At 39.6% G+C, this 25,334-nt stretch overlaps 1 protein-coding gene across 6 annotated transcripts in view; it reads right to left on the reverse strand.

Moving 5' to 3' along the window:
• The window catches only part of LOC132816506 (F-box-like/WD repeat-containing protein TBL1X), a 424,554-nt gene that overhangs the window by 260,937 nt on the left and 138,283 nt on the right, over window positions 1-25,334 (reverse strand). For all 6 annotated transcript variants that reach the window (XM_060826181.1, XM_060826180.1, XM_060826186.1 and 3 more), the window contains one exon: window positions 8,101-8,160. The gene's annotated coding sequence lies outside the window, so the exon portion shown is untranslated. The remainder of the gene's footprint in view (window positions 1-8,100; window positions 8,161-25,334) is intronic.

Here is a 25,334-nt window from a genome sequence, read left to right on the forward strand (position 1 = left end):
AGCCCTGATCGTTAAACTAACTTCAATTTAACTTTTATATTGTACTACTTTTCTGATTTTTATCTCTTTTTCTCTCCCACTCTTTTTTGCATATAGTTTGATTCACTACCTTGTCTCAATTATTTTTCAATCCTTATATCTTATTGGTTGAGATGGTCCTATCATTCACTAGGGTTCCATAAGCCCAGTTTTGTTCTTGCTGCTCTAATTTAGTCACATTCCATGCAACTTACAGGGTAAAATGTTTGAGATGAAGAACATCGTGAAGTCTAACCAAAGTCATGCTGCAGCAAAATCTAAGCAACATCTCTCGTAACACCACTATGGTTGTCAGACTATAGGAATGATCTCAGAATTGTCAAAATCACTCAAAACAACAACAAAGTTTTAGTTGCAAACATCAATGTTTATATTCCTATGTTTACATAGGATGGCATAATGGCTCAGTGGTTAGCATTACTGCCTTACAGCACCAGGGACCTGGATTCAATTCCACCCTTGGGCGATTATGTGTGTGGAGTTTGCACATTCGCCCCAAGTCTGCGTGGATTTCAACTAGGTGTTACTGTTTCCTCCCACAGTCCAAAGACGGGTAAGCTAGGTGGATTGGCGATGCTAAATTAACCATAGTGTTCAGGGATGCATGAGCTAGGTGGATTCACCATGGGAAATCCAGAGTTCCAGGAATAGTACAGCGGGATGGGTCTGGGTGGGATGCTCTTCAGAGGGTCAGTGTGGACCCTTTGGGCTGATTGGCCTGTCTCCACACTGTAGGGACTCGATTTATGATTGCTGCTTTAACAATTGTGAAATATACAAGAATTTTTAAATGTTGCCATGCAATTTTTTTTAAGAAATTTACTATGGAGTAGATTGTATATATCATGCATTCTGAATTAAACCAGCTTGGTAGCTCAGTAATCAAATAATGGAATCCTGCTTCTAACAGAATCATGAAAGTGACTGAGTTCCTAATCTTAACCATTTAATAACGTATTAAGCAAAAGGCAGGCCCATTAAAAATAGCAAAAAAAGGAGCAAAATATTATGTTGCATATATATAAATTATTTTTAAATGCCATTGTCATTATTGTAAAAACAAAGTTAGTGCAAACAGACTCAAGGTACCCAGGTTCTTCCTGGCTCAGTACACTCTGTTGCGAGAGTTAATGCTGGAGTGTGACGTGATAGGTGAGCTGTAAGTTTGGCGTTGCCTGCTAACTACTCAAACTCATCAGGGTTCCTTTGGAACATTAATCATTTATATGCACACAATGTTCCAATATGCAGTAACTGAAAATATAATGGAGAGTAATTTTCAATGCATTTTTCCCCACCCTAAACAAACTAAATGTCACATTTACTCTGAATTTGCATAGGTGATTTGACATCCGGAATGTGAATTGGTGCGGGGGGGGTGGGCATCGTGGTGGTGGTGGGAGGAGAGGGAGAGTGGTAGAGAGAGAGCTGCAGAGAGGGAGAGAGAGAGCTGCAGAGAGGGAAGGAGAGAGAGAGAGAGAGGTAGAGAAAGGGAGGGAGGGAGAAGAGAGAAAGAGAGAGAGGTAGAGAGGGAAAGAGAGAAAGAGGTAGAGAAAGGGAGAAGGAGAGGGAGGGAGAGAGAGAGGAAGAAGAGAAAAAGGGAGAGGTATGGAGAGAGAGAGGGAGGGAGAAGTAGAGAGAGAGGGAGAAGTAGAGAGGGAGAGGTAGAGAGAGGGAGACACACACACACACACACAAAGAGAAAGACAGAAACAGAGAAACTAAATGTCACATTTACTCTGAATTTGCATAGGTGATTTGACACCCGGAATGTGAATGGGTGGGGGGGTGGGGATGGAGGAGGAGAGGGACAGGGAGAGTGGTAGAGAGAGAGAGAGAGAGAGCTGCAAAGAGGGAATGCTGCAGAGAGAGAGAGAAAGAGAGAGAGAGGTACAACAGGTATTTAGGGAAGCCAATGGTGTGAGGGATAGTGCAAGAGGGAGAGACAGCCAGAAGAGTATGCGCATGCAAGTGTCACACAAAACGAGGCATCAAATGACTGTACGATGTCAAGCAAAAAGGAGATAGAGTGTGGGAAAACATTTTACCGCTTTGCTTCTCAAAGATCTGTCTACTTTTGGTTTAAAAATCTGTGTTAAATGTGCAACACCATATTTTTTAATCCCTTTTTCTAGATTCTTCCACAAGAGGAAGCATCCTTTCCACATGCACTCTGGGAAGACCCTTGAAAATATCACATGTTTCAATCAAACCACCTTTCACTCTTTTAAATTCCAGTGGATAAAAGCAAAGCTTGTTCAATCTTTCCTCATAAGACGACCTGTCCGTTCCAGGTATTAGTCTGGTAAAACATCTCTGAATTGCTTCCAATACATTTGCATCTTTCCTGAAATACAGAGACCAATAATTATACAATATTACAGTTGGGATCTCATTCGTGCTGTGTAACTGAAGTGTGACCTCCCTAATTTTGTAATCTATTCTCCTCACACCATTGGCTTCCCTCAATACTTGTTGCACCTGCATACTAACCTTGTATCATTGATGCAACAGAACACTGAAATCCCTCTGCACCTCAGAGTTCTACAGTCACTCACCATTTTGATGATATGTGTCTTTTTTATTATTTGTGCCAAACTGCATGAGGAAAAAGATCAGAAGAGAGGCAGAGAGAAAGTGAGAGAAGAAGAAGAATGGGAAAAGCAGGGACAAAGACTTGCGCTGAAAAGCATCTTTCTACAGCGAACTAAGTATCTTCTGAAGAGTAATCAATGCTATAATGTAGGAGCTCTTCTATCCCATTCAAGGCCATTGCTCAAATAACCCAATTGATATTTTAGCATGACTTTGATTTGACGTGAGTCTACAAATCATCCTGGTTCCCGTGCTGCTAACCCTATATAAATTACATTGCAGTTATTTACTTCACAGTAATCCTGCAGACAGTAAAATATACCATTAATCCCTATGAAATAGCTGTGACAGCCCCACTTCAGGTACTTTTCTCAGAACTTCCAAAGCCCACCGCACCTTGACTTTTTTTTTACTGTCTATTGTTAGGCCAAATGTTCCCTCATTCCTGAAGAAGGGCTTATGCCCGAAATGTCAATTCTCCTGCTCTTTTGATGCTGCCTGACCTGCTGCACTTTTCCAGCAACACATTTTTCAGCTCCAAATGTTCCCTCAGGAAAGATCCACAATCAAGTTATCCTTGTGCAAATCAAGATCTATGGGTATCATCAGGTAAGGTCCAACAGATATCGTCACAAATTAGAACTTTCAAGTTTGTATATATGCAGTTGTTTATACATTACAACAGAACTGTTTTATCTACCTTAAAATGTAAACCGCAAAGACCTCACAATGCTCAGTGCCTACAGTACATCAGAATTCCTCCTTTTCCAAGGGCCATTGTAATATAAATAGAGCGTAAAATGTCTCAGACCCACCACATACTCCCGTCCATGAATGGTAACTGCTCAACTTTCTGATTTAAAAAAATATTTTGGCTCAAGCAACAGGAAAGTGGGTGCTGAAAACACACTGTAGATTTGATGTTAACTGATATAAACTTTCTCGGGACTAAGGTGACCTTTATCAAGAGTTTTTTTAAAAATGTTTGCTGGAAATAATTTCCATATACCTACATGAAGATAGGTTCTGCAGTTTTCCAAAGCCCATGCTAAGAACCGTGTCTCTAGCAGACCCATTTGTTGAATACTTAGCGAAGTAAAGATTTTATCTCATGTCTGTATCTAGGCAAGTATGTTTTAAGTTAATGTTTACCTACCTGACAATAACTCCATTTTGGAATCAGTCAACATGACGTACTTTGTGATTTATGAGTTGGCATTAGGCGCTGTATTCTATATTTTTAAGTTTAAAGTTATTTTTGGTCAGAACACTTTGTTATTTCTTTTTCTTTATTCTTTAATGGGATGTGGGAGTCACTGGAAAGGCCAATGTATATTGTTCATTCCTAACTGCTCTTGGACTGAGCAGCTTGCTTGACCACTGCACTTTGTTGTGGGTCTGGAGTCGCATGTAGGGAAGATGGGCAAGGAGAACAAATTTCCTTCACTACAGGAGGACATCAGTGAACACGGGGTTGTTTAAAAAAAAGGCAATAGTTGCCTTAAGTTACTTTCTTAAATTACAGATTTTTATTAATTGAATTTAAATTTCATCAGCTGCTGAAAGTGACATTACCACTACACCACTATCTGTTGTTTGAATTGTTGAGTTGTTAAATAATATAAAGTATCAAAGAAAACTGTATTTTTATAAAATCATTAAGCCACACTTTATAAAAGTTTGGATAGCGACCCCAAAGCCATTGTTACCAAAATAATTAAGTAAAAGCTTAATCTCATACAACAACCTTAAAGGCTCATTATATTCCTTCTTTAAGATCGCTATTAGTAGCATATTGGTTATGTTACCGGACTCGGAGCAAAAAAATTTGGAGAAAGTCATTTTTTCAAAGCTTTTCATCTTGCACAAGACTATTTGCGAAAAATACCTTTACAAAAAGCTTCGACAAAACATGACTTTTTCAGCAATATTCTAGTTCTGCGCTATCAAACAACCATTTGTAATTCAAAGAACTTCAAGAATCTGAATCCAATCTGTAAATTTAAAAGTGTTTCTAAGAAAAACTGGATTGCTAAAGATTATCAACTGGCTCAGATTCTTTGTGCAAGAACCTCTGGTTGTCACCTGCATTACAGTTGATTTCAGTCCTGTACCAACACGTTTAACTCCTAAGTGTTCATTTAATAAGAGTAAATGAAGGGTCAGCAATAAAGTTCAGCTCTACCAACGGCACCAGAGAACAAATTTAGAAATGTATTGTGTTGATCATAGCATAACCTATATTTTAATTTTACTATCATCACACATAACAAAATGAAATGTCAATATTTACCAACAGACTTGTCTGACTTTCCAGTTGAATTTAAAAAAAACAATATTTAATGCCACATTTGCTATTGGTTGCCTAAAATGTTGTCACGATAAAGGAATACGCAGTGTATGTTCACAGTTCCACGTAAAGAATGATTTATTCAATATTTTTTTCTCAGTACTCCTTTAATAGACTGGATATTTCAAAAAGCATTAATGTCTGTTGAATTATGTCACAGGAGAACTTATCAGGTCTAACATTATGAAACACCGTTACCTCACAGCTACATTTCCACCCCTCCCATTAATCATTGTTCAAATTGACCATTCCAGACTCTGTGTTGCCAAAGTACAACAATTCCAATGGCCATGATTTGATAACTTTGTACAACTGCATCCAACAGTCATTGATCCCTCAACTCCCTTGACCTCTTCATTGCATTCAATACTGTCAATCATGGCCTCTACTCTCCAATCTACCTCCATAAAACTAATTTTTTCTGTTTTCATTCAAATGTGCTGCAAAGGCTTAAAACCGTTCTCGATGGATTCACCTTTTCACTCAGCAAGCCATCTCGAATGAATCATACAGCTCCAACTGTGATTGAAGTTTGACTTCATCCAGACTAAGGGAATCTACTTGACTGGCAGCCCATCTACCTCCTTAACTATTCATTCTCTTCACTACCTGCACACCTAGGTTACGATACGCACCATCTATAAAATGCACTGCAACAACTTGCCAAAATTCCTTCAACAACTGCTTCTGAACTCCCAAAATCTACCATCTAGAACGACAAGGACAAGGGCAGTTGCTACATGGAAACACCACCAACTTCAGCTGCCCAAGACTAAACATCATTTGACTCAGCTGTCAGCACTATCACTGGGTCAAAATCCTAGAACATGCTACCCAACAGTAGTGACTATACCTACATCAACAGAAATATGATTCATCATCCCTTTTTGTGGGTAATTAATGTTGGGTAATAAAAGCTGGTCTTACCAGCAATGCCAGTGTCTTGTGAATGAATAAAGAAACAGTGGTATAATTCAAGAAAGAGTATGTTAGTGCCATCATTCAAACACTGGATCTGTATCTACATATTTATAATTGAAACCCAAATTCACTTCACCTTCTGCATTCAATTCCAAAGCTTTTGCTTCTTATCTCTACTGCCACAATTTAGACATTACATCCCACCCTCTGAAATTCATAGAAAATAGGAACAAGGGTAGGTCATTTGGCCCTTCAAGCTTGCTCTACCATTCATGGCTGATCCTCCAGCTCACTAGCCTGTTTCTGCTTTACTCCCTTATCCTGTGACCCCTTTAGCTCCAAACGCCATATCCAACTCTTTCTTGAAATCACACAATGTTTTGGTCTGGACTGCTTGCTGTGGTAGTGAACTGCACAGGCTCACCACTCTCTGGGTGAAGAAATTTCTCTTAGTTTCAGTCCTAAATAGTTTACCCCATATCCCTTCCTAAAACCCACCAGTGTATCACCTTTCATGTTTACAAAAAGCTTCCCCCAAAATTCTTCTAATTAACAGGGTTTGAACATTCTTTGGCCCAATCTATTTTCAATTTTCTTCCTATATATTTTAAGACATTTTCTGCATGTTTTTGCCACACTAAATCACAAACCTGTCTTTTCTTCTTACAGATACCAACAAACTACAGTCTTTGTTTTCATACAACATACAATTAATGTAGTGCCCTGGAGAGTGTTGTGGAACAGAGAGACCTAGGGGTGCAGATACATAATTCTTTGAAATTTGCATCACAGGTGGACACATTGGTTAAGAAGGTGTTTAAGACGTTTGTTTTCATTGCTCAGACCTCGGATTATAGGAGTTGGGACATCATGTTGAGGCTGGACATGACATTGGTGAGAACTCTTTTGGAGTACTGTGTGCAGTTCTGGTTGCCTTGTTATAGGAAGGGTATTATTAAACTGGAAGGCATTCAGAAAAGATTTTCTAGCATATTGCAAGGAATGGAGAGTTTGAGTTACAAAAATATGCTCGAGAGGCTAGAACTTATTTCACTGGAGCAAAGAAGATTAAGGGGTGACATCATGGAAGTTTATAAAATCGTGAGGGGCATAAAGTGAACAGTAAAGGTCTTTTCCCTAAAGTGGGGGAATTTAAAACTTGGGGGCATATTTTTAAGTTGAGAGGAGAGTGATTTAAAAAAGACATGAGGGGGCTTTTTTTATATACCAAGTGGTTAGTGTGTGCAGTGAACTGCCAGAGGAAGTGAATTTGAATTAGCTACATTGTCATATGCACTCAAAGGAGTACAGTGAAACGTTTAAAAGTCGCCACTTACAGCGCCATCTTAGTTATAATCTACTGAGAGGTACAGAGTCTTCAGTACAAGTTCTTAGGAAAAGGAAAATTGAAACATAAAAAAAGTCCAGCATCACAGTTCATAGGTGTTAATTAGAAAACATAGAGAAATAAAAAGTTCAGAATAACAATCTTCCAACCCAGTCCATGTTGGCACCTTGCCTCCAATCCATGTCGGGCCCTGGATCATCATTAGGCCAGGGGTCCACGCTGAGGCTACACTAGCCCGAAAGACCGTCAGCGACTGCTGAAAGTGTGTCACATCGAAACAGGAGGAAGCCATGTTGGGCCATGGTCGATGCAAGTACAGTTACTTTTAAAGACTTGTGGAGAAAAACAATAATTGGGTAGGTTTGGAGTTATATAGGCCAAATGCAGGCAGGTGGGATTAGTTTAGTTTGGGATCATGGTTGGCTAGGATTAGTTGGACCATTTTTGGATCTATTTTCATGTTGTATGACTATCACTTTAATTAGCAAATCACTAATACAGTTGTTTATCTGTTATATTTGTTCTAAACAGGTTAAAGATAATACAAATGCTTATTATGTAGCATCATGATCTGCTTAATATACTTATTATGACATCATACTCTAGCTAATTCTAGCTTTCTTTTTGCACTGGTTATTCCTTTCTGAGGAGCTCAACATATCTAAAAGGTTCGTTACATAGCAGTAGCACCTTAGGGCAACCAAGCAAATAATGCAATGCATTTGCCACAGACACTTCCTTTCAATGGAGGCTTGGTTTATCTCACATCTAACATGTGCAAACAAGACCTCAGAGGTGTCATAAAATTATATCTTATTACAGAATTCAGGAATTATATTGTACTTACTCTATTACCAAGGAAGGCCAAATTACTTGAACTTCAGACGCCAGTAAGTCACTCAGTGATCTAACAACACAGAAGGAAAAAGAAGATAAAATGAAGATGCATTTTACACACTGTCTGGACCACAATTAGAAAATCTTTTCATGATTAAACATTTTTCTTAATACATTGATGAACTGCGAGTTTCTAATTACATTTATACATTCATTCTTATTACAACACAACAGCTGTGTGTGAGGTAAATTACATCCACATTTGAAATGAACCATTATTATTGAACTTCTGTGAGTTAGTGGACATTTTGGTGTTTTTTGAATTACACTGCTGAGCTCAGTGGCTTCTTCAAGTTAAAAGTTTTCACAAAACGTTGACCAGCATTCACCAAAGAGAGGTTTAAAAAGAATGCAGAAGGAATAGACAAAAACTGCAGGCAATCATAATTTGATTTGCAAGAGAATTTCAGGAATTTTCAGTAAAATGTGGAATATGTTTAGCTGAGCTCACTGCCTTCCTTAACTCAACCCTCCAACGTCAAAAACACTTTAAATAAAATAAAATCTGTCTAGTCTCAAGGTTATTCACTTTTTTTGGACTGGAGGCCTGTGACCTGTGGTGTGCCGTAGGGATCAGTGCTGGGTCTATTACTTTATGTCATTTGGATGTGAATGTAAGAGGTATTGCAGATGAGCCTAAAATTGGTGGCATAGTGGAGTGAATAAGGTTACCTCAGAATACACAGGACTTTGATCAGATGGGCCGATAGGAGTGGCAAATGGAGTTTAATCTAGATAAATGAGATCATAGAGTCATAGAGATGTACAGCATGGAAACAGACCCTTTGGTCCAACCTGTCCATGCTGACCAGATATCCCAACCCAATCTAATCCCACCTGCCAGCGTCCGGCCCATATCCCTCCAAACCCTTCCTATTCATATACCCATCCAAATGCCTTTTAAATGTTGCAATTGTTCCAGCCTCCACCACATCCTCTGGCAGCTCATTCCATACACGTACCACCCTCTGCGTGAAAAAGTTGCCCCGGAGGTCTCTTTTATATCTTTCCCCTCTCACCCTAAACCTATGCCCTCTAGTTCTGGACTCCCCGACCCCGGGGAAAAGACTTTGTTTATTTATCCTATCCATGCCCCTCATAATTTTGTAAACCTCTGTAAGGTCACCCCTCAGCCTCCGACACACCAGGGAAAACAGCCCCAGCCTGTTCAGCCTCTCCCTGTAGCTCAGATCCTCCAACCCTGGCAACATCCTTTTCTGAAACCCTTTCAAGTTTCACAACATCTTTCAGATTGGAAGGAGACCAGAATTGCATGCAATATTCCAACAGCGGCCTAACCAATGTCCTGATGAAGAGCTTTTGCCCGAAACGTCGATTTCGCTGCTCGGATGCTGCCTAAACTGCTGTGCTCTTCCAGCACCACTGATCCAGAATCTGGTAACCAATGTCCTATACAGCCGCAACATGACCTCCCAACACCTGTACTCAATACTCTGACCAATAAAGGAAAGCATACCAAACGCCTTCTTCACTATCCTATCTACCTGCGACTCCACTTTCAAGGAGCTATGAACCCATACTCCAAGGTCTCTATGTTCCCTAGGACCTTATCATTAAGTGTATAAATCCTGCTAAGATTTGCTTTCCCAAAATGCAGCACCTCACATTTATCTGAATTAAACTCCATCTGCCACTTCTCAGCCCATTGGCCCATCTGGTCCAGATCCTGTTGTAATCGGAGGTAACCCTCTTCGCTGTCCACTACATTTCCAATTTTGGTGTCATGTGCAAACTTACTAACTGTAGCTCTTGTGCTCGCATCCAAATCATTTATGTAAATGACAAAAAGTAGAGGACTTTTTAGCCAGTTCTGTATCGATATGGCTAGTTCTCTCTGTATTCCATGAGATCTAACCTTGCTAATCCGTCTCCCATGGGGAACCTTGTCGAACACCTTACTGAAGTCTATATAGATCACATCTACTGCTCTGCCCTCATCAATCTTCTTTACTACTTCTTCAAAAAATTCAATCAATTTTGAGAGACATGATTTCCCATGCACAAAGCCATGTTGACTATCCCGAATCAGTCCTTGCCTTTCCAAATATATGTACATCCTGTCCCTCAGGATTCCCTCCAACAACTTGCCCACCACCGACGTCAGGCTCACTGGTTTATAGTTCCCTGGCTTGTCTTTACCACCCTTCTTAAACAGTGGCACCACATTTGCCAACTTGTTAAGTTTTGGTATGGCAAATCAGGGCAGGACTTATAAACTTAATGGTATGGTCCTGAGGAGTGTTGCTGAACAAAAGGACCTTGGAGTTCAGATTCATAGTTCCTTGCAAGTAGAGTCACAGGTAGACAGGGTAGTGAAGATGATATTTGGTACATTTGCTTTTATTGGTCAGTGCATTGAGAATAGAAGTTGCAAGGTCATGTTGCAGCTGTACAGAGCATTGGTTAGGCCACTTTTGGAATGCTGCTTTCAATTCTGGTCTCCTTGCTAAAGGAAAGATGTCGTGAAACTTGAAAGGGTGCAGAAAGAATTTACACGGATGTTGCCAGGATTGGGGGTGGTTTGAGCTAAAGGGAAAGGCTGAATGGGCTGTGGCTATTTGCCTTGGAGCGTCTGAGTCTGAGGGGTGACCTTATAGAGGTTTAGAAAATCATGAGGGTCATGGATAGGGATAATAGTCGAGGTAATTTCCTCAGGAGAGGGGAGTCTAAAACTAGAGGACATAGGTTTAAGGTGAGAGAAGAAAGATTTAAAAGAGACATGGGGCAACTTTTTCATGCAGAGGGTGGTGCGCATATGGAATAAGCTACCAGATGAGGTGATGGGACCCTGGTACAATTACATTTAAAAGGCATCTGGATGGGTACTTGAATAGGAAGGGTTTAAGAGGGATGTGGACCAAATGCTGGCAAATAGGACTTGATTAATTTAGGATATCTGGTCAGCATGCACGAGTTGGACTGAATGGTCTGTTTCCATGCTGTACATCTGTAACTCTATAAGCATGGAACTCTTCCTTAAATTGTTGCATGTTATCAGCCAGAGCATTGTTTCCCTAGGTAGCCCATTGACATCAGCAATGCATTTTATGTAAAGCAGTTTAGTGAAAGGATTTGCAATTATATCACTTTTGTTACAACCTTAGGACAAAATAAACCACTTTCTGGGCAGTGACGCCCTTTTGAACTATAGTCATTGTTGTAATGTATAGGATCTTGCAAATACAGTACTTCTGTTGTTTAAAGAGAAGCTGCAGTGAGGGTAAATTTTGGACAAAGGTCCGTTATCTGGCAGTGAATCTAACTGTTATGAAGATGTGGATGCACTGTACCTTTAAGAGAGTTAAAAGCTAGCAAAAACTACTTGATAGCACCAAGTGTTATCTTGGTGCTATCTTGAAAGAAAAGCATAACATTTAGTCGAACAACACGATTAGCTGGTTGCCTGGAGACAAAAACAAATTCTAATTTGGCCAATCAGTTTAAATTAGACCCTAAAATATCCATCTCCAATTAAGTTTAATTTGAGTATTTTGACAATCTTAAAAGCCAATGATACAACCTGATGCTTTGGGGGTATAAGACCAGAGAAAATTGAACAGTTGAAAGGAGAACTGCCAGGCACAGCATGTAAAGCCTGCCTAAAAAATAACTCTCTTAAAGATACCTTTATTGATCAGTAGCCTATGAAGCAGACTCCAAAGGAAGAAGAAAGGAATATAGAGAACCAAAAGCTGCCTAGTTTTGAGACAATAAAATTTGTTTTGTATATCTTAATGGGACTTGTATTGTGAAACGGGAAGGTGAAAGATAGGTTAAAGGAAGTAGTTGTAAATAGTTGTTAGTTAATTATTCTCTGTTATACTTTAACAAATAAACTTGATACTTTTACTTTAACTTGCTCTTGGCCTATCGAATTTTCACAGATTGCTGCACGGGATAAATCTTTTCTGTGTTGTTGGGTTAAAATAAACAGGAGGGTTTACCCCACGTCATAGTAACCCAGGCAGAAAGTTATCCTCTTAAGTATTATGTACTCAAAGTGGTTTAGCCACATTTGGAATATTGTGCAGAATTGTGGTCACTATTAAGATATGCATATGTGGCTTAACATTTCTAACACTGTTTGCAAAGGGTTACCTATCTGGTGTTTTATGAACTTAGACACACCATCAAAGGCCCTGGACTGAAAACAAATGCTGGAGGTGCAAAGAAAGTTATCTCAGATTACAATGGGATCTTGATCAGATGGGCCAATGGGCTGAGAAGTGGCAGACGAAGTTTAATTCAGATAAAGGTGAAGTGCTGCATTTTGGGAAAGCAAATCTTCGCAGGACTTATACACCTAATGGTAAGGTCCTAGAGAGTGTTGCTGAACAAAGAGACCTTGGAGTACAGGTTCATAACTCCTTGAAAGTGGAGTCGCAAGTAGACAGGATAGTGAAGGCAGCATTTGGTATGCTTTCCTTTATTGGTCAGAGAATGGAATACAGGAGTTGGAAGGTCATGTTGCGGCTGTACAGGACATTGGTTAGGCCACTGATGGAATATTGCATGCAATTCTGGTCTCCTTCCAATCTGAAAGATGTTGTGAAACTTGAAAGGGTTCAGAAAAGGTTTACGCGACGTTGCCAGGGTTGGAGAATTTAAGCTATAAGGAGAGGCTGAACAGGCTGGGGCTGTTTTCCCTGGAGCATCGGAGGCTGAGGGGTGACCGTATAGAGGTCTACAAAATCATGAGGGGCATGGATAGGGTGAATAGACAGTCTTTTCCCTGGGGTGGGGGAATCCAGAACTAGAGGGCATAGGTTTGCGGTGAGAGGGGAAAGATATAAAAGAGACATAAGGAGCAACGTTTTCATGCAGGGGGTGGTACGTGTATGGAATGTGCTGCCAGAGGAAGTGGTGGAGGCTAGTACAATTGCAACATTTAAAAGGCATTTGGATGGGTGTATGAATAGGAAGGGTTTGAAGGGATATGAGCTGGGTGCTGGCAGGTGGGACGAGATTGGGTTGGGATATCTGGTCGGCATGGACGGGTTGGACCGAAGGGTCCATTTCCATGCTGTATGTCTCTATGACTCTATGGAGATCACAGCGGATCAGACAGCATCCATGGAGAGAGAGTAAACTAATGTTTCAAGTCTAGATGACTCTTCATCTGAAGTGAAGTATGGAGGTAACAGCATTTGTGCAATAGATTGAGAGGTGGGGCTGGTAGGTGTAGGGTACTGATGGAGAAAAGATGTTGGTAATTTAGATTAAGTGATCAGAATGTGAGAATGGCAGAACAATGGTGTGTATCCTGCCAGACTTGAAAGGACAGTAAGAGGATTGGGGACACCACACACGATAACAAGTTAAAGGAATGGAAAGAAATGGGAGTTGGTGCACAATTTAAAGGTGTTGAACTCAAAATATTAAGTCCAGAGGCTGTAAAGAATTTAATTGATTTTTCTTATGCACTACAATCACAAGATAAATAATTCAAGATTTGATGTAACATTTTAGAATTTTAACACCTGTAATTACTCTTGGTTGATAACTGTCTTGTCTTGCTGCTGATTGTGCAATGAAGCTATGTGACAACAATCATCAGGAATTTTCTTCCTCAGGTTGTACATTGGTCTGAGCTGCTGGCTTCTATCTCTTGGCAATATAGCAGCATGACTGGGAATGACTTCATGGGTCTTGGACTGGCTGCATATCTTAGAAAGTTTTACAGATATTTAGGTATAGTGATTGGATATCTCACACATGTTCTCTGTCCAACACAAGTTGTGGTTGTTCCCTACCTGTTCACTGGTAGTGTGTCTATTTAAATTTCCTTTGTATATAAAATCCTGTGACATTCCATTCATACCACTGTGGGTCTTGTAAGCTGTGAGACAGTCTTTTATACTTTGTACCATGAAACACCACTCGTTGAGATACATGTTGTTTAGAATGCTAGTTGGCACTCATACCAAGAGCAATTTTGGTTTTCAGGGTATGTTGATCTCTGTTCGCAACCACAATGTTGTTGGCTGTGAAAGCTTCTGCTCTTCTTATACCATCAGCCTGATATGAGAGGAGTTGACAACATGAAAACTTTGATCATCTTCTAAAGGTTGTTTTCACTTTGTTAACTGTTCACTTCATTAATAGACTTCAGTACAATGGAACAAGGGCAGCGAATTTCTGGAATTCTTTACCACAGAGGGCTGTTAAGGGTGGCTGGTATATTCAAGGCTGAGATAGATGGGCTTTTAAGGAAAAGACAGGAAAATGGAGTTGATGGTTATCAGATCAGCCATGATCTTATTGAATGGCAGAGTAGATTCAATAAGCTGAATGGTCTACTTCTGTTCTCATACTTTATGCTGAGAATGGGTCTGTGGCTTTAAAAGAGTATTTGCAACAACAGATTTCACCACAAATGGAGGGTGATGATGCCACACTAGTTCTGATAGAGAATTGAAGGCATCAAAACCGGTAGATCCAACTGACTACTGCATGAAGATCAGCTTCTTTAAGTTAGAAAATCACACATTAACTTAAAGAATTGTTTTTCAAACAGGAGGGCTGTATAATTAAACTATTAGTATCCTTCACCGAACATACTTTTAATCCTAAAACTAAAAGAACTGCAAATGATGGAAATCAGAAGCAAAACAGAAATTGGTGGAAAAACTCAGTGGGTCTTGCAGCATCTGTGAAGAGAAAGTAGAATTAACATTTCAGGTCCAGTGACTTTTCTTCAGAATAGTTCAGTTCTAAAGGGTCGCTGGACCCAAAACATTAACTCTGCTTTCATGACACAGATGCTGCCAGACTTGCTGAGCTTTTCTAGCAATTTGTTTTTGTTAACTTTAAGCCTTTTAGTTGTGGATTTTGCTTTTAAACTTATAAGAAATATTTAACTGCTGTACCTTAATGGTTATGTCAGAAAGCAGGCTAAAACATTTTTATTTTGTAATAGTAGGTTTCTAGCTTGTTACATCTTTCATTTTAAGTAGAAGGCAAATAAATGAGACTTTGGGCTATTTAAGTTTGAGATTTGAACTCAAGTAAATTTATTGTAGTTTATTATCGGTTTGCTTTATAATTCTCGAACTGTCTGATCGTCATTGAGGATTGTATCATAAGCAGTTACCGGTGCTTACAACTGCATTCCACCACGATGTGAGCTATCAAGATATACTAACAATCTGCCATTATTATGCTGTAATCCTCAAGTTAGCTCCCTTAACATAAATGAGGTGTGGGTCACATAATACTGAAGAATTCAATGAACTTTAATTATAGTTCTTGGTATTTATGTATGTACATTACAATCACAGGCATTTGCATGCCTGGGCTCAAGTTAAGCAAAGTACTTTTGTGTGCAGTATGTCATTTGACAAGAGGACAGAGCTCAGTGAGATGGAGACTCAACTTTATATCCGTCGATCACATCCCATGATATGACGATGACATCATGGTCATGGCCCATGAAGGCAACTGCATTTCTGCTACAGGACACCGTACAACTCAGTCATGCCTAACAAAGGTGGTCGCTGTTAGAGGCTAAACATCTCAGCCCTAGAATACTGCTCCAGGAGCTCCTCAGGAATATTCTAGACCCAACCACCTTTAGGCCATTTCATCAATGATCTTTCTTTCACAAGGTCAGAAACGAGGATGTTTGCTGATGATTGAAAAATTTTCAGTACCATTCATGACTGCTCAGGTACTGAAGCAATCTGTACTTTTATGCAGCAAGACTCTTACAACCCTTAGTCTTGGGTTAGCAAATGGAAAGTAATATTCACAAGGTCGAGCAAGGACTATCTTCCTTTACATTCAACTACTATCGCTGAATATCCCACCAACAGCATCCTGGAGGTTACTAGACACGGAATGATATCAGCCACATATACGCTGTGGCTACAAGACCAGATGAGAGGTTGGGATCTTGCCTTATGATGCTCCAATGCCAGACCATAACCTAGAAGGAGTAAGCAAAGAGTGAGATAGAATAGTTTCCACTTCCCTAGATCAGTGCAATTCCAATAACACTCACAAAGCTTGACACCATCCAGGAGAAAACCTCCCTCTTGATTGGCACCCTATTCACCAACTTCAACATTCGCTCCCTCCACCATTGATGTTGTCATTATACATCAGTGTGCACCATCCATAAAATGTAAATCAGCAACTATCCAAGGTGGCTCAACACCACCTTCTTCAGTGCAATTAGGGATGGGCAATAAATACTCACACTGCTAGCAATGACATGAAGAAAGTTAAGGTGCCAGAGGCAACAGAGTTTTTTTTAATTAGAGCAGCTAAACCATCAACAAGCAAGCCAATCCAATGTAAACTTGAATCATGTTTTGATACTTAGAATATTTTGAACTATTTACTCTGTTCACAATATTTATATTTTACTTAGCAAAATATTCCATTGTATATGCTTTTCTGTAAATTATTAAATCATGCTCAAAAGATTTTAATAATATTTAAAATCATTAAATTCAGAAAATCAACGAGCAGATTTTAAGTTATTATATAAATACCAATTCAGGGTATCTGAAATGAAAGCAAAGTGCTGGAGAAACTCAACAGGCCTGGCAGCATCTATGGGCAGAAAACCAGAGTTAATATTTTGAGTCCAGAATGAATCTTCTGAAGAGTCATTATCAGACTTGAAACATTAACATTGTTTGTCTCTCCACAGATGCTGCCAGACAGGCTATATTTCTCCACCACTTCCTGTTTAAATCAGCAATTTTTTTTTAAAATTCACTCACGGAATATGGACATTGCTGATTGGTCCAGCATTTATTGTCCTTTCATAGTTGTTCTTGAGGTGGTAATGGTGGGCTGCCTTCTTGAAAACACAGTAGTCCATGTACTGCAGGTAGACCCCAATGCTGTTAGCAAGGGAGTTCGACAATTCTAACCCGGTAACAGTGAAGGAATGGTGTTATATTTCCAAGGCAAGATGGAGAGTGATTTGAAGGGAAACTTGCAAATGGTGGTGTTTCAAGTATCTGCTGCCCTATCCTTCTCGATGGAAAATGTTGTGGGTTTTGAAGATGTTGTTCAAAAAGCTTTGGTGAGTTTCTGCAGTGCATCTTGTAGATGATACAACACTGGTGCTACAGACTGTCGATGGTGGGTGGAGTGGATGCTTGTGAATGTCGTGCTAATCAAGTAGGCTGTATCGTCCTGGATGGTGTCAAGTTTCTTGAGAGTTGTAGGAGCTACACCCTTCCAAGGAAGTGGGTAGTATTCTATCATATTCCTAGTTTGTGCCTTGTAGATGGTGGATAGGCTTTGGAGAGTCAGGAGGTGAGTTACTTGCTACAGTATTCCTAGCCTCTGACCTACTCATGTAGCCACTGTGTTTATGTGGCAAATTCAAGATTCAATGATGGTGATGCCTTTGAATGTCAAGGGGCAGTGGTTAGATTCTCCTATTGGAGATGGTTATTGCTCGGCATTTGAGGATATCTTGGATTGTACTTCTTCCTTTCAGTGCAGGTTCAGAATGTTCTACATTTCTTAAATTCATTAAGAATTCTAACTCTGCCTTTGATAATGTCTCTAATAACTTCTTCTAATATGCCAACTTTCACAGGTATCCAGGGAGAATCATATGCAAGTCAAGTTTGTCCTCAGCAGATATGCTTGCAGATGCACATTTTAGACACTGTAGACATTACTGGCTAGCAATCAGGATAGGAAAACATGGCTGAACTCTGCCCTTCCTTAGCAAAGGTGCTAAGGCGAACTGTTCCATATCAACTGCTATCCTGGCTGACTTTCAGTAACTCAGACAGGATTTAAAATAATGAATTGATTGTCAGTGACTGACAGTAGAAACAAATGACATTATTTGTGTATTTATTTGCCTATCAGCATCATTCTTTGCTTCACCCTGGATGGCTCCATTGACTGAACTACAGACGATGTAGACATTGACAATTTTCCAATTGTGTGACATGTTATAGACTGTGAAGAAGGGTTAACATCCAAAAAATTGACTTCTCCACCTCCTAATACTGCCTGGCTTGCAGTGTTCTTCCAGCCTCCTGTTTGTATACTACAGAATGTAGTTATGCCTGCATCTGAAAATGACAATCAGAAGATCTTATCAAAGAGGCAAATTCATTCACAGCACTCTTCCACAGCACCTGCAGTGCAACTGTGCTGATCCAGAAGGCATAGCAATGTAGAAGAGCGCTTGGAACTTCTGATTGGAAAAGAACACATCTGTAGCACATATCTATTGTTAAATAGTTAGAAGTTCTATTTTTTTGAGAGCTTACTGTGGTACATTTCCAAAGACTTCAATTTTCTCCTATTCAAATTGTTCAGTATGAAAAGGCATTATTAAAACTGCTTAAAGTGTCAGTGAATCCAAAGTAATGGAGGAATTAAGAAGTGCATATGGCAAGAATAGGGAATTATGATCTTACTGCACAAGGTGGTGGCCTGGAGTTAACAGGTTGCCCCAGGACTTTGAGGCTCTAGCCAAAAGAAAGTGAGGCCTTCCCTCAAAATGGACAGAGGTCTGCTATGTGAAATGAGTCCAGTTGGTACACATATGAAAAATATTAAAATGAGTTGTAAGTCGAGATGCTGTGTTTGATCATTTCCATATTTGCACTTGATTGCGACATGGATCGATAAACCAATCTTCAGATTTTGAAATTTAATGGCAGTTTTTACCCAAAGGAATCATTATGCAACTTGGAGGAGAAAGTTTTCTTCTGCACACTGATGATATAAAATGTCAATGCACCTGTTGCGCACATTTCAAATGCAAAACTGAAAAATTCTGCTGTAAAAGGCAGGGCATGAAATAACAACCTGCCATCTGCCATTAGCAGAACAATTTCTGCCAACTGGGCTCCTACTTTTAGCAGGCAAGATTGCAAATGACTGCTCAATCAGCAAGCCTTGAAACCTTCTACAGACTATTCACATGTTCTAAAATTATTTTTAACAAGACGCAAGCAAAGTTCATAAGAATTATCCCAAAGGTTGCGCCAATGGAAGCGATTGCAGGAATCATTTGAAGTGTTCAGAAACACTCCACATCATTCCAAAATGCATGACTCAATCTTTTTTAATGTTAAAATAGTTTTGCTTATAGTTTATGAAGTTTGATAATGTTAGTGTGTTAATTAAATGGGCATTGCAGGTTAGTATTTTATATTTTTTGGAATGCTACAAATTAGCATCCAGGACAATTTTTGAACACAAAACTATGCAAGTACAGTTACAATTTAATGAGGCCTTAAACTTATTCATATTACATGTTCTGGTTTTATTAATAAGCATGATGGATTCCAGACTTCTCCCTTAGGAATAGGAAATGGAGGAAATCTCTTGGCAGCCTAATTATTTTAAGGAATGAGACACGAAGTACAGTATAGAACTGGTACAGGCATGGACTGGGAACAGGTTCTCACAAGCCTGTCACAACGAGCTAGCAAATATTGAGTTGCTGAACTCATTTTAATGTGACTAGCAATCTAGAGATACATGTTAGGCATTTCCGTGTCAGATTGCCACTGGAATTTATGTAGGCACTGGGTGCATTTTGTTGGGGGTTAGAAGATGCAATTCAAGAGAGGACCAAATGGGTGCTGGCAAGTCCTCTTCATTACAAGGGAACAGGAGAACTCTGTATGCTTACAAATTCAGGCAAGTTTTTTAAAAATTTCTAATTCCCCTTTACAGACCTCGGGCAAAACTTCACCTTAGCAGGTTGCACACCAAGAAAAGTGTAAGGCTTAAACATGACCCTTTGTGGTAGTCAGTCACAAATGAATTAAATAACCTGGTTAAGGTAGATATGGAAGAGAATTGATACAAACACACTTGCCTGACATACTTCCAGATATAAAATCTCTAATTCATTGCAAAGCTCGGTTGCAGTCGTACAGATACACAAAAGTAACAAGATAGTAACAACAGATTGCTAGATATCCAAGTCTCTGGAGGATTTTCCAAAGGATGTCACAGTTGATAGAGTCAAATGGTTCCAAATACTTTTCTTGGATTTGTTGAGTAACGAAGATCATGCCTGTGATTCTCCAGGATGGCTGGGATAAGGAGAGTGTGTACATCACCCAAGTCATGCAGGGTGCAAACAACTATTGAACAGACCACAGGCTTATACATTTGACTATTAGCATGTCAATCAAACACCGAAAATTCTCAAAGAAACTAGAGTGCATGGGTTCAAGATGAAAGAGGAGAAATTTAAAAGTGACCTGGCAGGGGCAGGGTGCGGTAACATTGTCACGCAGACAGTATGTGTGTATGGAATGAGCTGCCAGAGGAAATAATGAAGAATGGTTCAATTACATTTAAAAAGGCAACTGGATGGGTGTATGAATAGGAAGGGTTTAGAGGAACATGGGCCAAACGGGACTAGTTAGATTGGGATGTCTGGTCAGCCCATAGGGGTTAGGCCCAAATGATCGGTTTCTGCGCTGTATGACTTTATAAATGCAAGAGATGAAAATAGATCACAAGTTTGATCTATGAAAAAATTCACCTTTCCTCCTATCCTGCTGACACAAGGCAGTGGTTTGCAATTTTGTTCAAGAAATCAATTATAGGAGTTAGGAGGGATGATATCTTGGAATCATCATTGAAAGAGATCGTCTGGGTAGAAGTGAAAAACAAATACAAAAGGGGCAGTGTGTATACAATAGGCCTCCAACAGGCAGGGAGGGAGAGAGGAACAACTATGAGAAGTACAAGGAGGAGCGATAGTGGTATAACTCAGTTAGATTTGGGATATTTATGAAAAGGATAAGGATAGGCTGGGAATAAGCGTTCTAAACTGGGGAAACGCTAACTTTAAAATAAAATGTGATTTCTCCTAAGTGAACTGAGAGCAGCTACATGCAGATTGAACCATAAGAGAAGTGGGAAATATTAATGGAGTATGTATTAGAATAGCCTAGAGAGAGAGACATAGAGAGAAAGGATGTACTGGTGAGTTTAAAAGAGTTAGAAGTGGATAAAATCATAAGCCCAGATGAGATGCTTCCCAAGCTGTTGAGAGAAGGGAAGATAGCCGTAAACTGGACGAGGATACCAGAGGACTGATCAGAAGGAGAGCAGAGCAAAGGAAATGAAATTCACCTTGGCAAAGTGAAAGATGGACTTGGGGGTGGACTATCAAGGCAAGGGATTTCAGTGTAAATGGCAGGATCCTGGAAAGTACTGAAGATCATAAAGATCTTAGTGCCGGCCCACAGATCCTTGAAGATAGCATGAAAGGTAGACAAGATAGTTAAAGCAGCATATAAGATACTGAACTAAAAAGCCAGATATCCTAACTTAATCTTATCCCATTTCTCTAAATATCTCTCTAAACCCTTCCTATTCATAAACCCATCCAGATGCCTTTTAAATGTTGTAATTGTATCAGTCTCCACCACTTCCTCTGGCAGCTCAGTCCATACACACACTCCCCTCTGTTGTGATCCTTCAGAATGTGAACTCTGCTTTCTCTCTATTGATGCTGCCAGACCTGTTCAGTTTTTCAGCAATTTAAGAAGAGACATTATGCTGGAACTCTATAAAATGCTTAGAATACTGCATGTAGCTCTGGTCACCAAATTAGTGGAAGGATGTGACTAAAATAGAAGGGGTGCTGAGATTTACCAGGATGCTGCCTGGGCTGACCTGAAGAAAGATTGGATAGTGTAGGGTTTAGAAATAGCCTGATAAAGGTGTACAAAATTATGAGGGGCACAGATAGGGTGGACAGGAAGGCCTTTCTTTTTCTGTCAGTAGTGGCGTTAATAACTCAGGGCACAGATTTAGGTTATGAGGTAGAAGGCTAAGAGGAGAGTTGATGAGAAACACTTACACCCACAGAAATAGTGGTTGAATCAGAAACTCTTCTAATATTTAAGAAATACCTAGATATTCACTTTTGTAGCCATGCACTCCAGGGCTACGGGCCAAAAGCTGGAATACAGGATTAGTAGAGTCAGATCTTTGTTGACTGGTGCTGACATGATGGGCCAAGTGGCCTCATTCTATTCTATAAACTCTATGAGACCATGATTCACAAGTTCTGATGATGCCTGCATGTAAGGGCTTTGGGACAAGATCAAATTGGCAATCAACAGATGTACACCTTCATCATTGAGTTTAAATCTTTCATGCACCAACAGTGGTTCAATGAGAATGAAAAATTTAATCATAAATGCCAAGCCTTGATTACATGGCAAAATCATACTCTATCACAGCCGAAAGAAGAATATTACTCAATGCTAAAACTCAGAGAATGACATGCCATCAAGAAACCATGGCAGAGTTCCATCTGCAACTTTGCAGTGAAGTATTCCTTATTCTTTGCTTTTTATTATCAGTGCTTACAATCTCCTCTGGCTACCCTGGTCTCCTAATCTCCCATCCTCCTAATATCACCACTATGGCCAGATTGTATGGAATTACAAAATTATGAGGGGCACATATAGGGTGAACAGAAAGGTATTTCTTTCTCTGTTAGTGGCGAGGAATTCATTGCCACAGAAAGCTGTAGAGGCCAGTTCATTGAGTATATGTAAGACTGAGATAGATAGTTTGAGTATCAAAGGGATCAAGGGTTATGGGGAGAAAATGGGAGATTGATAAGTTTCTCAGCCCCAGCCATGGTTGAATGGCGGAGCAGACCCAATGGGCTGAATGGCCTAATTGCTGCTCCTGTGTCTTATGGCTTTATTCCCATTCTCCAACTTCTGTTGACCTCCAGTTCATTCAAAACTCTGCTCATTTCACCCTATCCTGTATTAAGTCCCATTCAGCCTCAGACTCACGTACTTGCAGGCCTACACTGGTTTGTAGCTTCTATTAGAGTCACAGCTGTTAATAAAGATATTATAGCAGGGCATTCAGAAAATTCAGAGTAATCAGGTAAAGTGAACATGGTTCTGTGAAAGAAATGATGGTTATCAAATTTTTTGGAGTTCTTTGAGGAAGTAATGTGTGCTGTGGATAAAGGGAAACCGATGAATGTACTTTACTTGTATTTGCTGAAGGATTTTTGATAATATGCCACATTGATTACTGCAGGAAATAGAAGCTTCTGATAGAAAGGTCAAAGTATTGGTATGGGTCAAAGGTTGGCTAGCTAACAGGAGAGATAGCAGGCACACATGGGTCATTTTTTACTTGGCAAGATATAATGAGTGGCATTCCAGTGTTGGGGCCTCAACCTTTTACAATTCATGCAAATTATTTGGATATGGGGCTAAAGGTATAGTTGCTAAATTTGCTGATGACACAAAGACAGGTATGAAAGCAAATTGTGAATAGAACAAAGAAGATCGCAAAGGATGTAAATAGTTTAAATGAGTGGGAAAAGATCTGGTTAATGGGGTGTAATGTGGCAAATGTCAAATATTTTGGAAAGATTAAAAAAAAGAGAATTGCATCATGTAAATTGTAGATTGCAGAGCCCTGAGATGCAAAGGAGTCTGCAGTCCTAGGTAATGAACTACAAAAGATTAGCATGCAAGTATGGCAAGTAATTAGGAAATCTAATCTATCTTAGAAATTCTATTGAATGTTATAATTTATTGCAAAGGTAACTGAATATACAAGGAGGGAGAGAATGCTTCAGTTTTGCAGGGCACCAGGGAGACCACATCTGGAATATTGTGCACAGCATTAGTCTCATTATTTAAGGAAAGATGTAAATGCATTAGAAGCAATTCAGAGAAGGTTTACAAGACTCATACATGGAATGGGCAGATTGTCTTGTGATGAAAAGGTTGGATAAGATAGGTTAATATCTGCTAGAGTTTAGAAGAGTAACAGATGATTTGATTGAAACATACAAGACCCTGAGCAGTCTTGACAAGGATATATACAGTCTGTTCTTCTATTACGCGATAATCGTGTTCTTGTGCGACCTCGTATCATAGAAAATCATGCAAGAGAAATAACGTGGCCTATGGAAAAGACAGGTTAGGGGTACCAAAAACTCAGTAAAAATCAAAACAAAAATAGTTAACCAATAAACAATAGCACAGTCTAAGTAAATATTAAAATTGCATATTTTAATGAATTAATACAATAAATTTAACACTTTACCCAGAAAAACTGTAAGGTATCTTGAAAGGATTTCTGAGTTTGCTGAGTTACAGTGCCGTATTAAGACAAGGGTTGAGGGTCATCAGCATCATCACTTTCAGGTGCAAGGTTATAATGAAAAAAAATTCAGAAGTGGACAGCTGTGATCCATTGTCCTTAGACTGTTTCTTGGGTGTTGGCTTAAAAAAGGCATTACTTTACGGTGTTTTGCCATTTTTCTTCTTTCATGAAGCTGTTCATAGGGTTCCACACAAGACTTTATGCCACAAAGCAGCTATCCTCCTGCGTTCTGTATTGTACTCATTGTCTTCTAACAGCTGCAACTGCTTTCAACTTCCCTCAGGATAGATGACAAAAGAAAAGTGGAAAGCTCTCATGGTCTTCACCTCCAGCTTCAAATTCCTCAGCAGCAACATGTTGTAGTGGATCAGCTGTGGAGAGGTCTTCACAATGGTATTCAAGCAGGTCTTTGACATCCTCAGTCTCCACTTCTTCAAATCCAACTTGCTTTGCAAGACCGACACAATGTTCTCTGATAACTGGAAGCACCTCTGATGGTTCAATACTTGTAATGAAGAAAATCTGGGAGAAGCTTCAGCCAAACTGTATGCAAGTAGTCTTCACTGACATTACCCCAGGCCTCCACAATGATGTCAATAGCATTTTTAATGTTAAAGCTCTACCAACATTGAAGCACACTGTTCTCATCAGCCCCTCAGTAGCTGCAATCAGCTTCCTGAATGTAGTCCATGGGTTGAATGAGAGAGGTTGGTAGAATCGGAGGCAGAAATAGCAGTTTTATATTTTCAGAAAGCACACCAGCGATAAAAGGCTGGCTTGGTGCACAGTTCAGAATGAGAAGATTCTTGACATCCACATTTTTCCTCCTGCAATAATTTCGAAAAACGTCCTCAAAGAAACCAACAAAAGGTCTGAAAAAATTTGCCCAGTCATCCAACCTCTTTTGCTTGACTGAAGTAAACACCTGGAGTGGACTTAAGTTAACCTTTCAAGGCTTGTGGGTTGGCATAGGCTTATGCTTTAAGTCTCCACTAGCATTGACACCCAACAAATAGCGATACTGTACGATCCTTTTTGACT

This window comes from Hemiscyllium ocellatum, chromosome 6 (genome assembly GCF_020745735.1).
Source record: "Hemiscyllium ocellatum isolate sHemOce1 chromosome 6, sHemOce1.pat.X.cur, whole genome shotgun sequence".
In the NCBI taxonomy this organism is placed as follows: Eukaryota; Metazoa; Chordata; class Chondrichthyes; order Orectolobiformes; family Hemiscylliidae; genus Hemiscyllium; species Hemiscyllium ocellatum.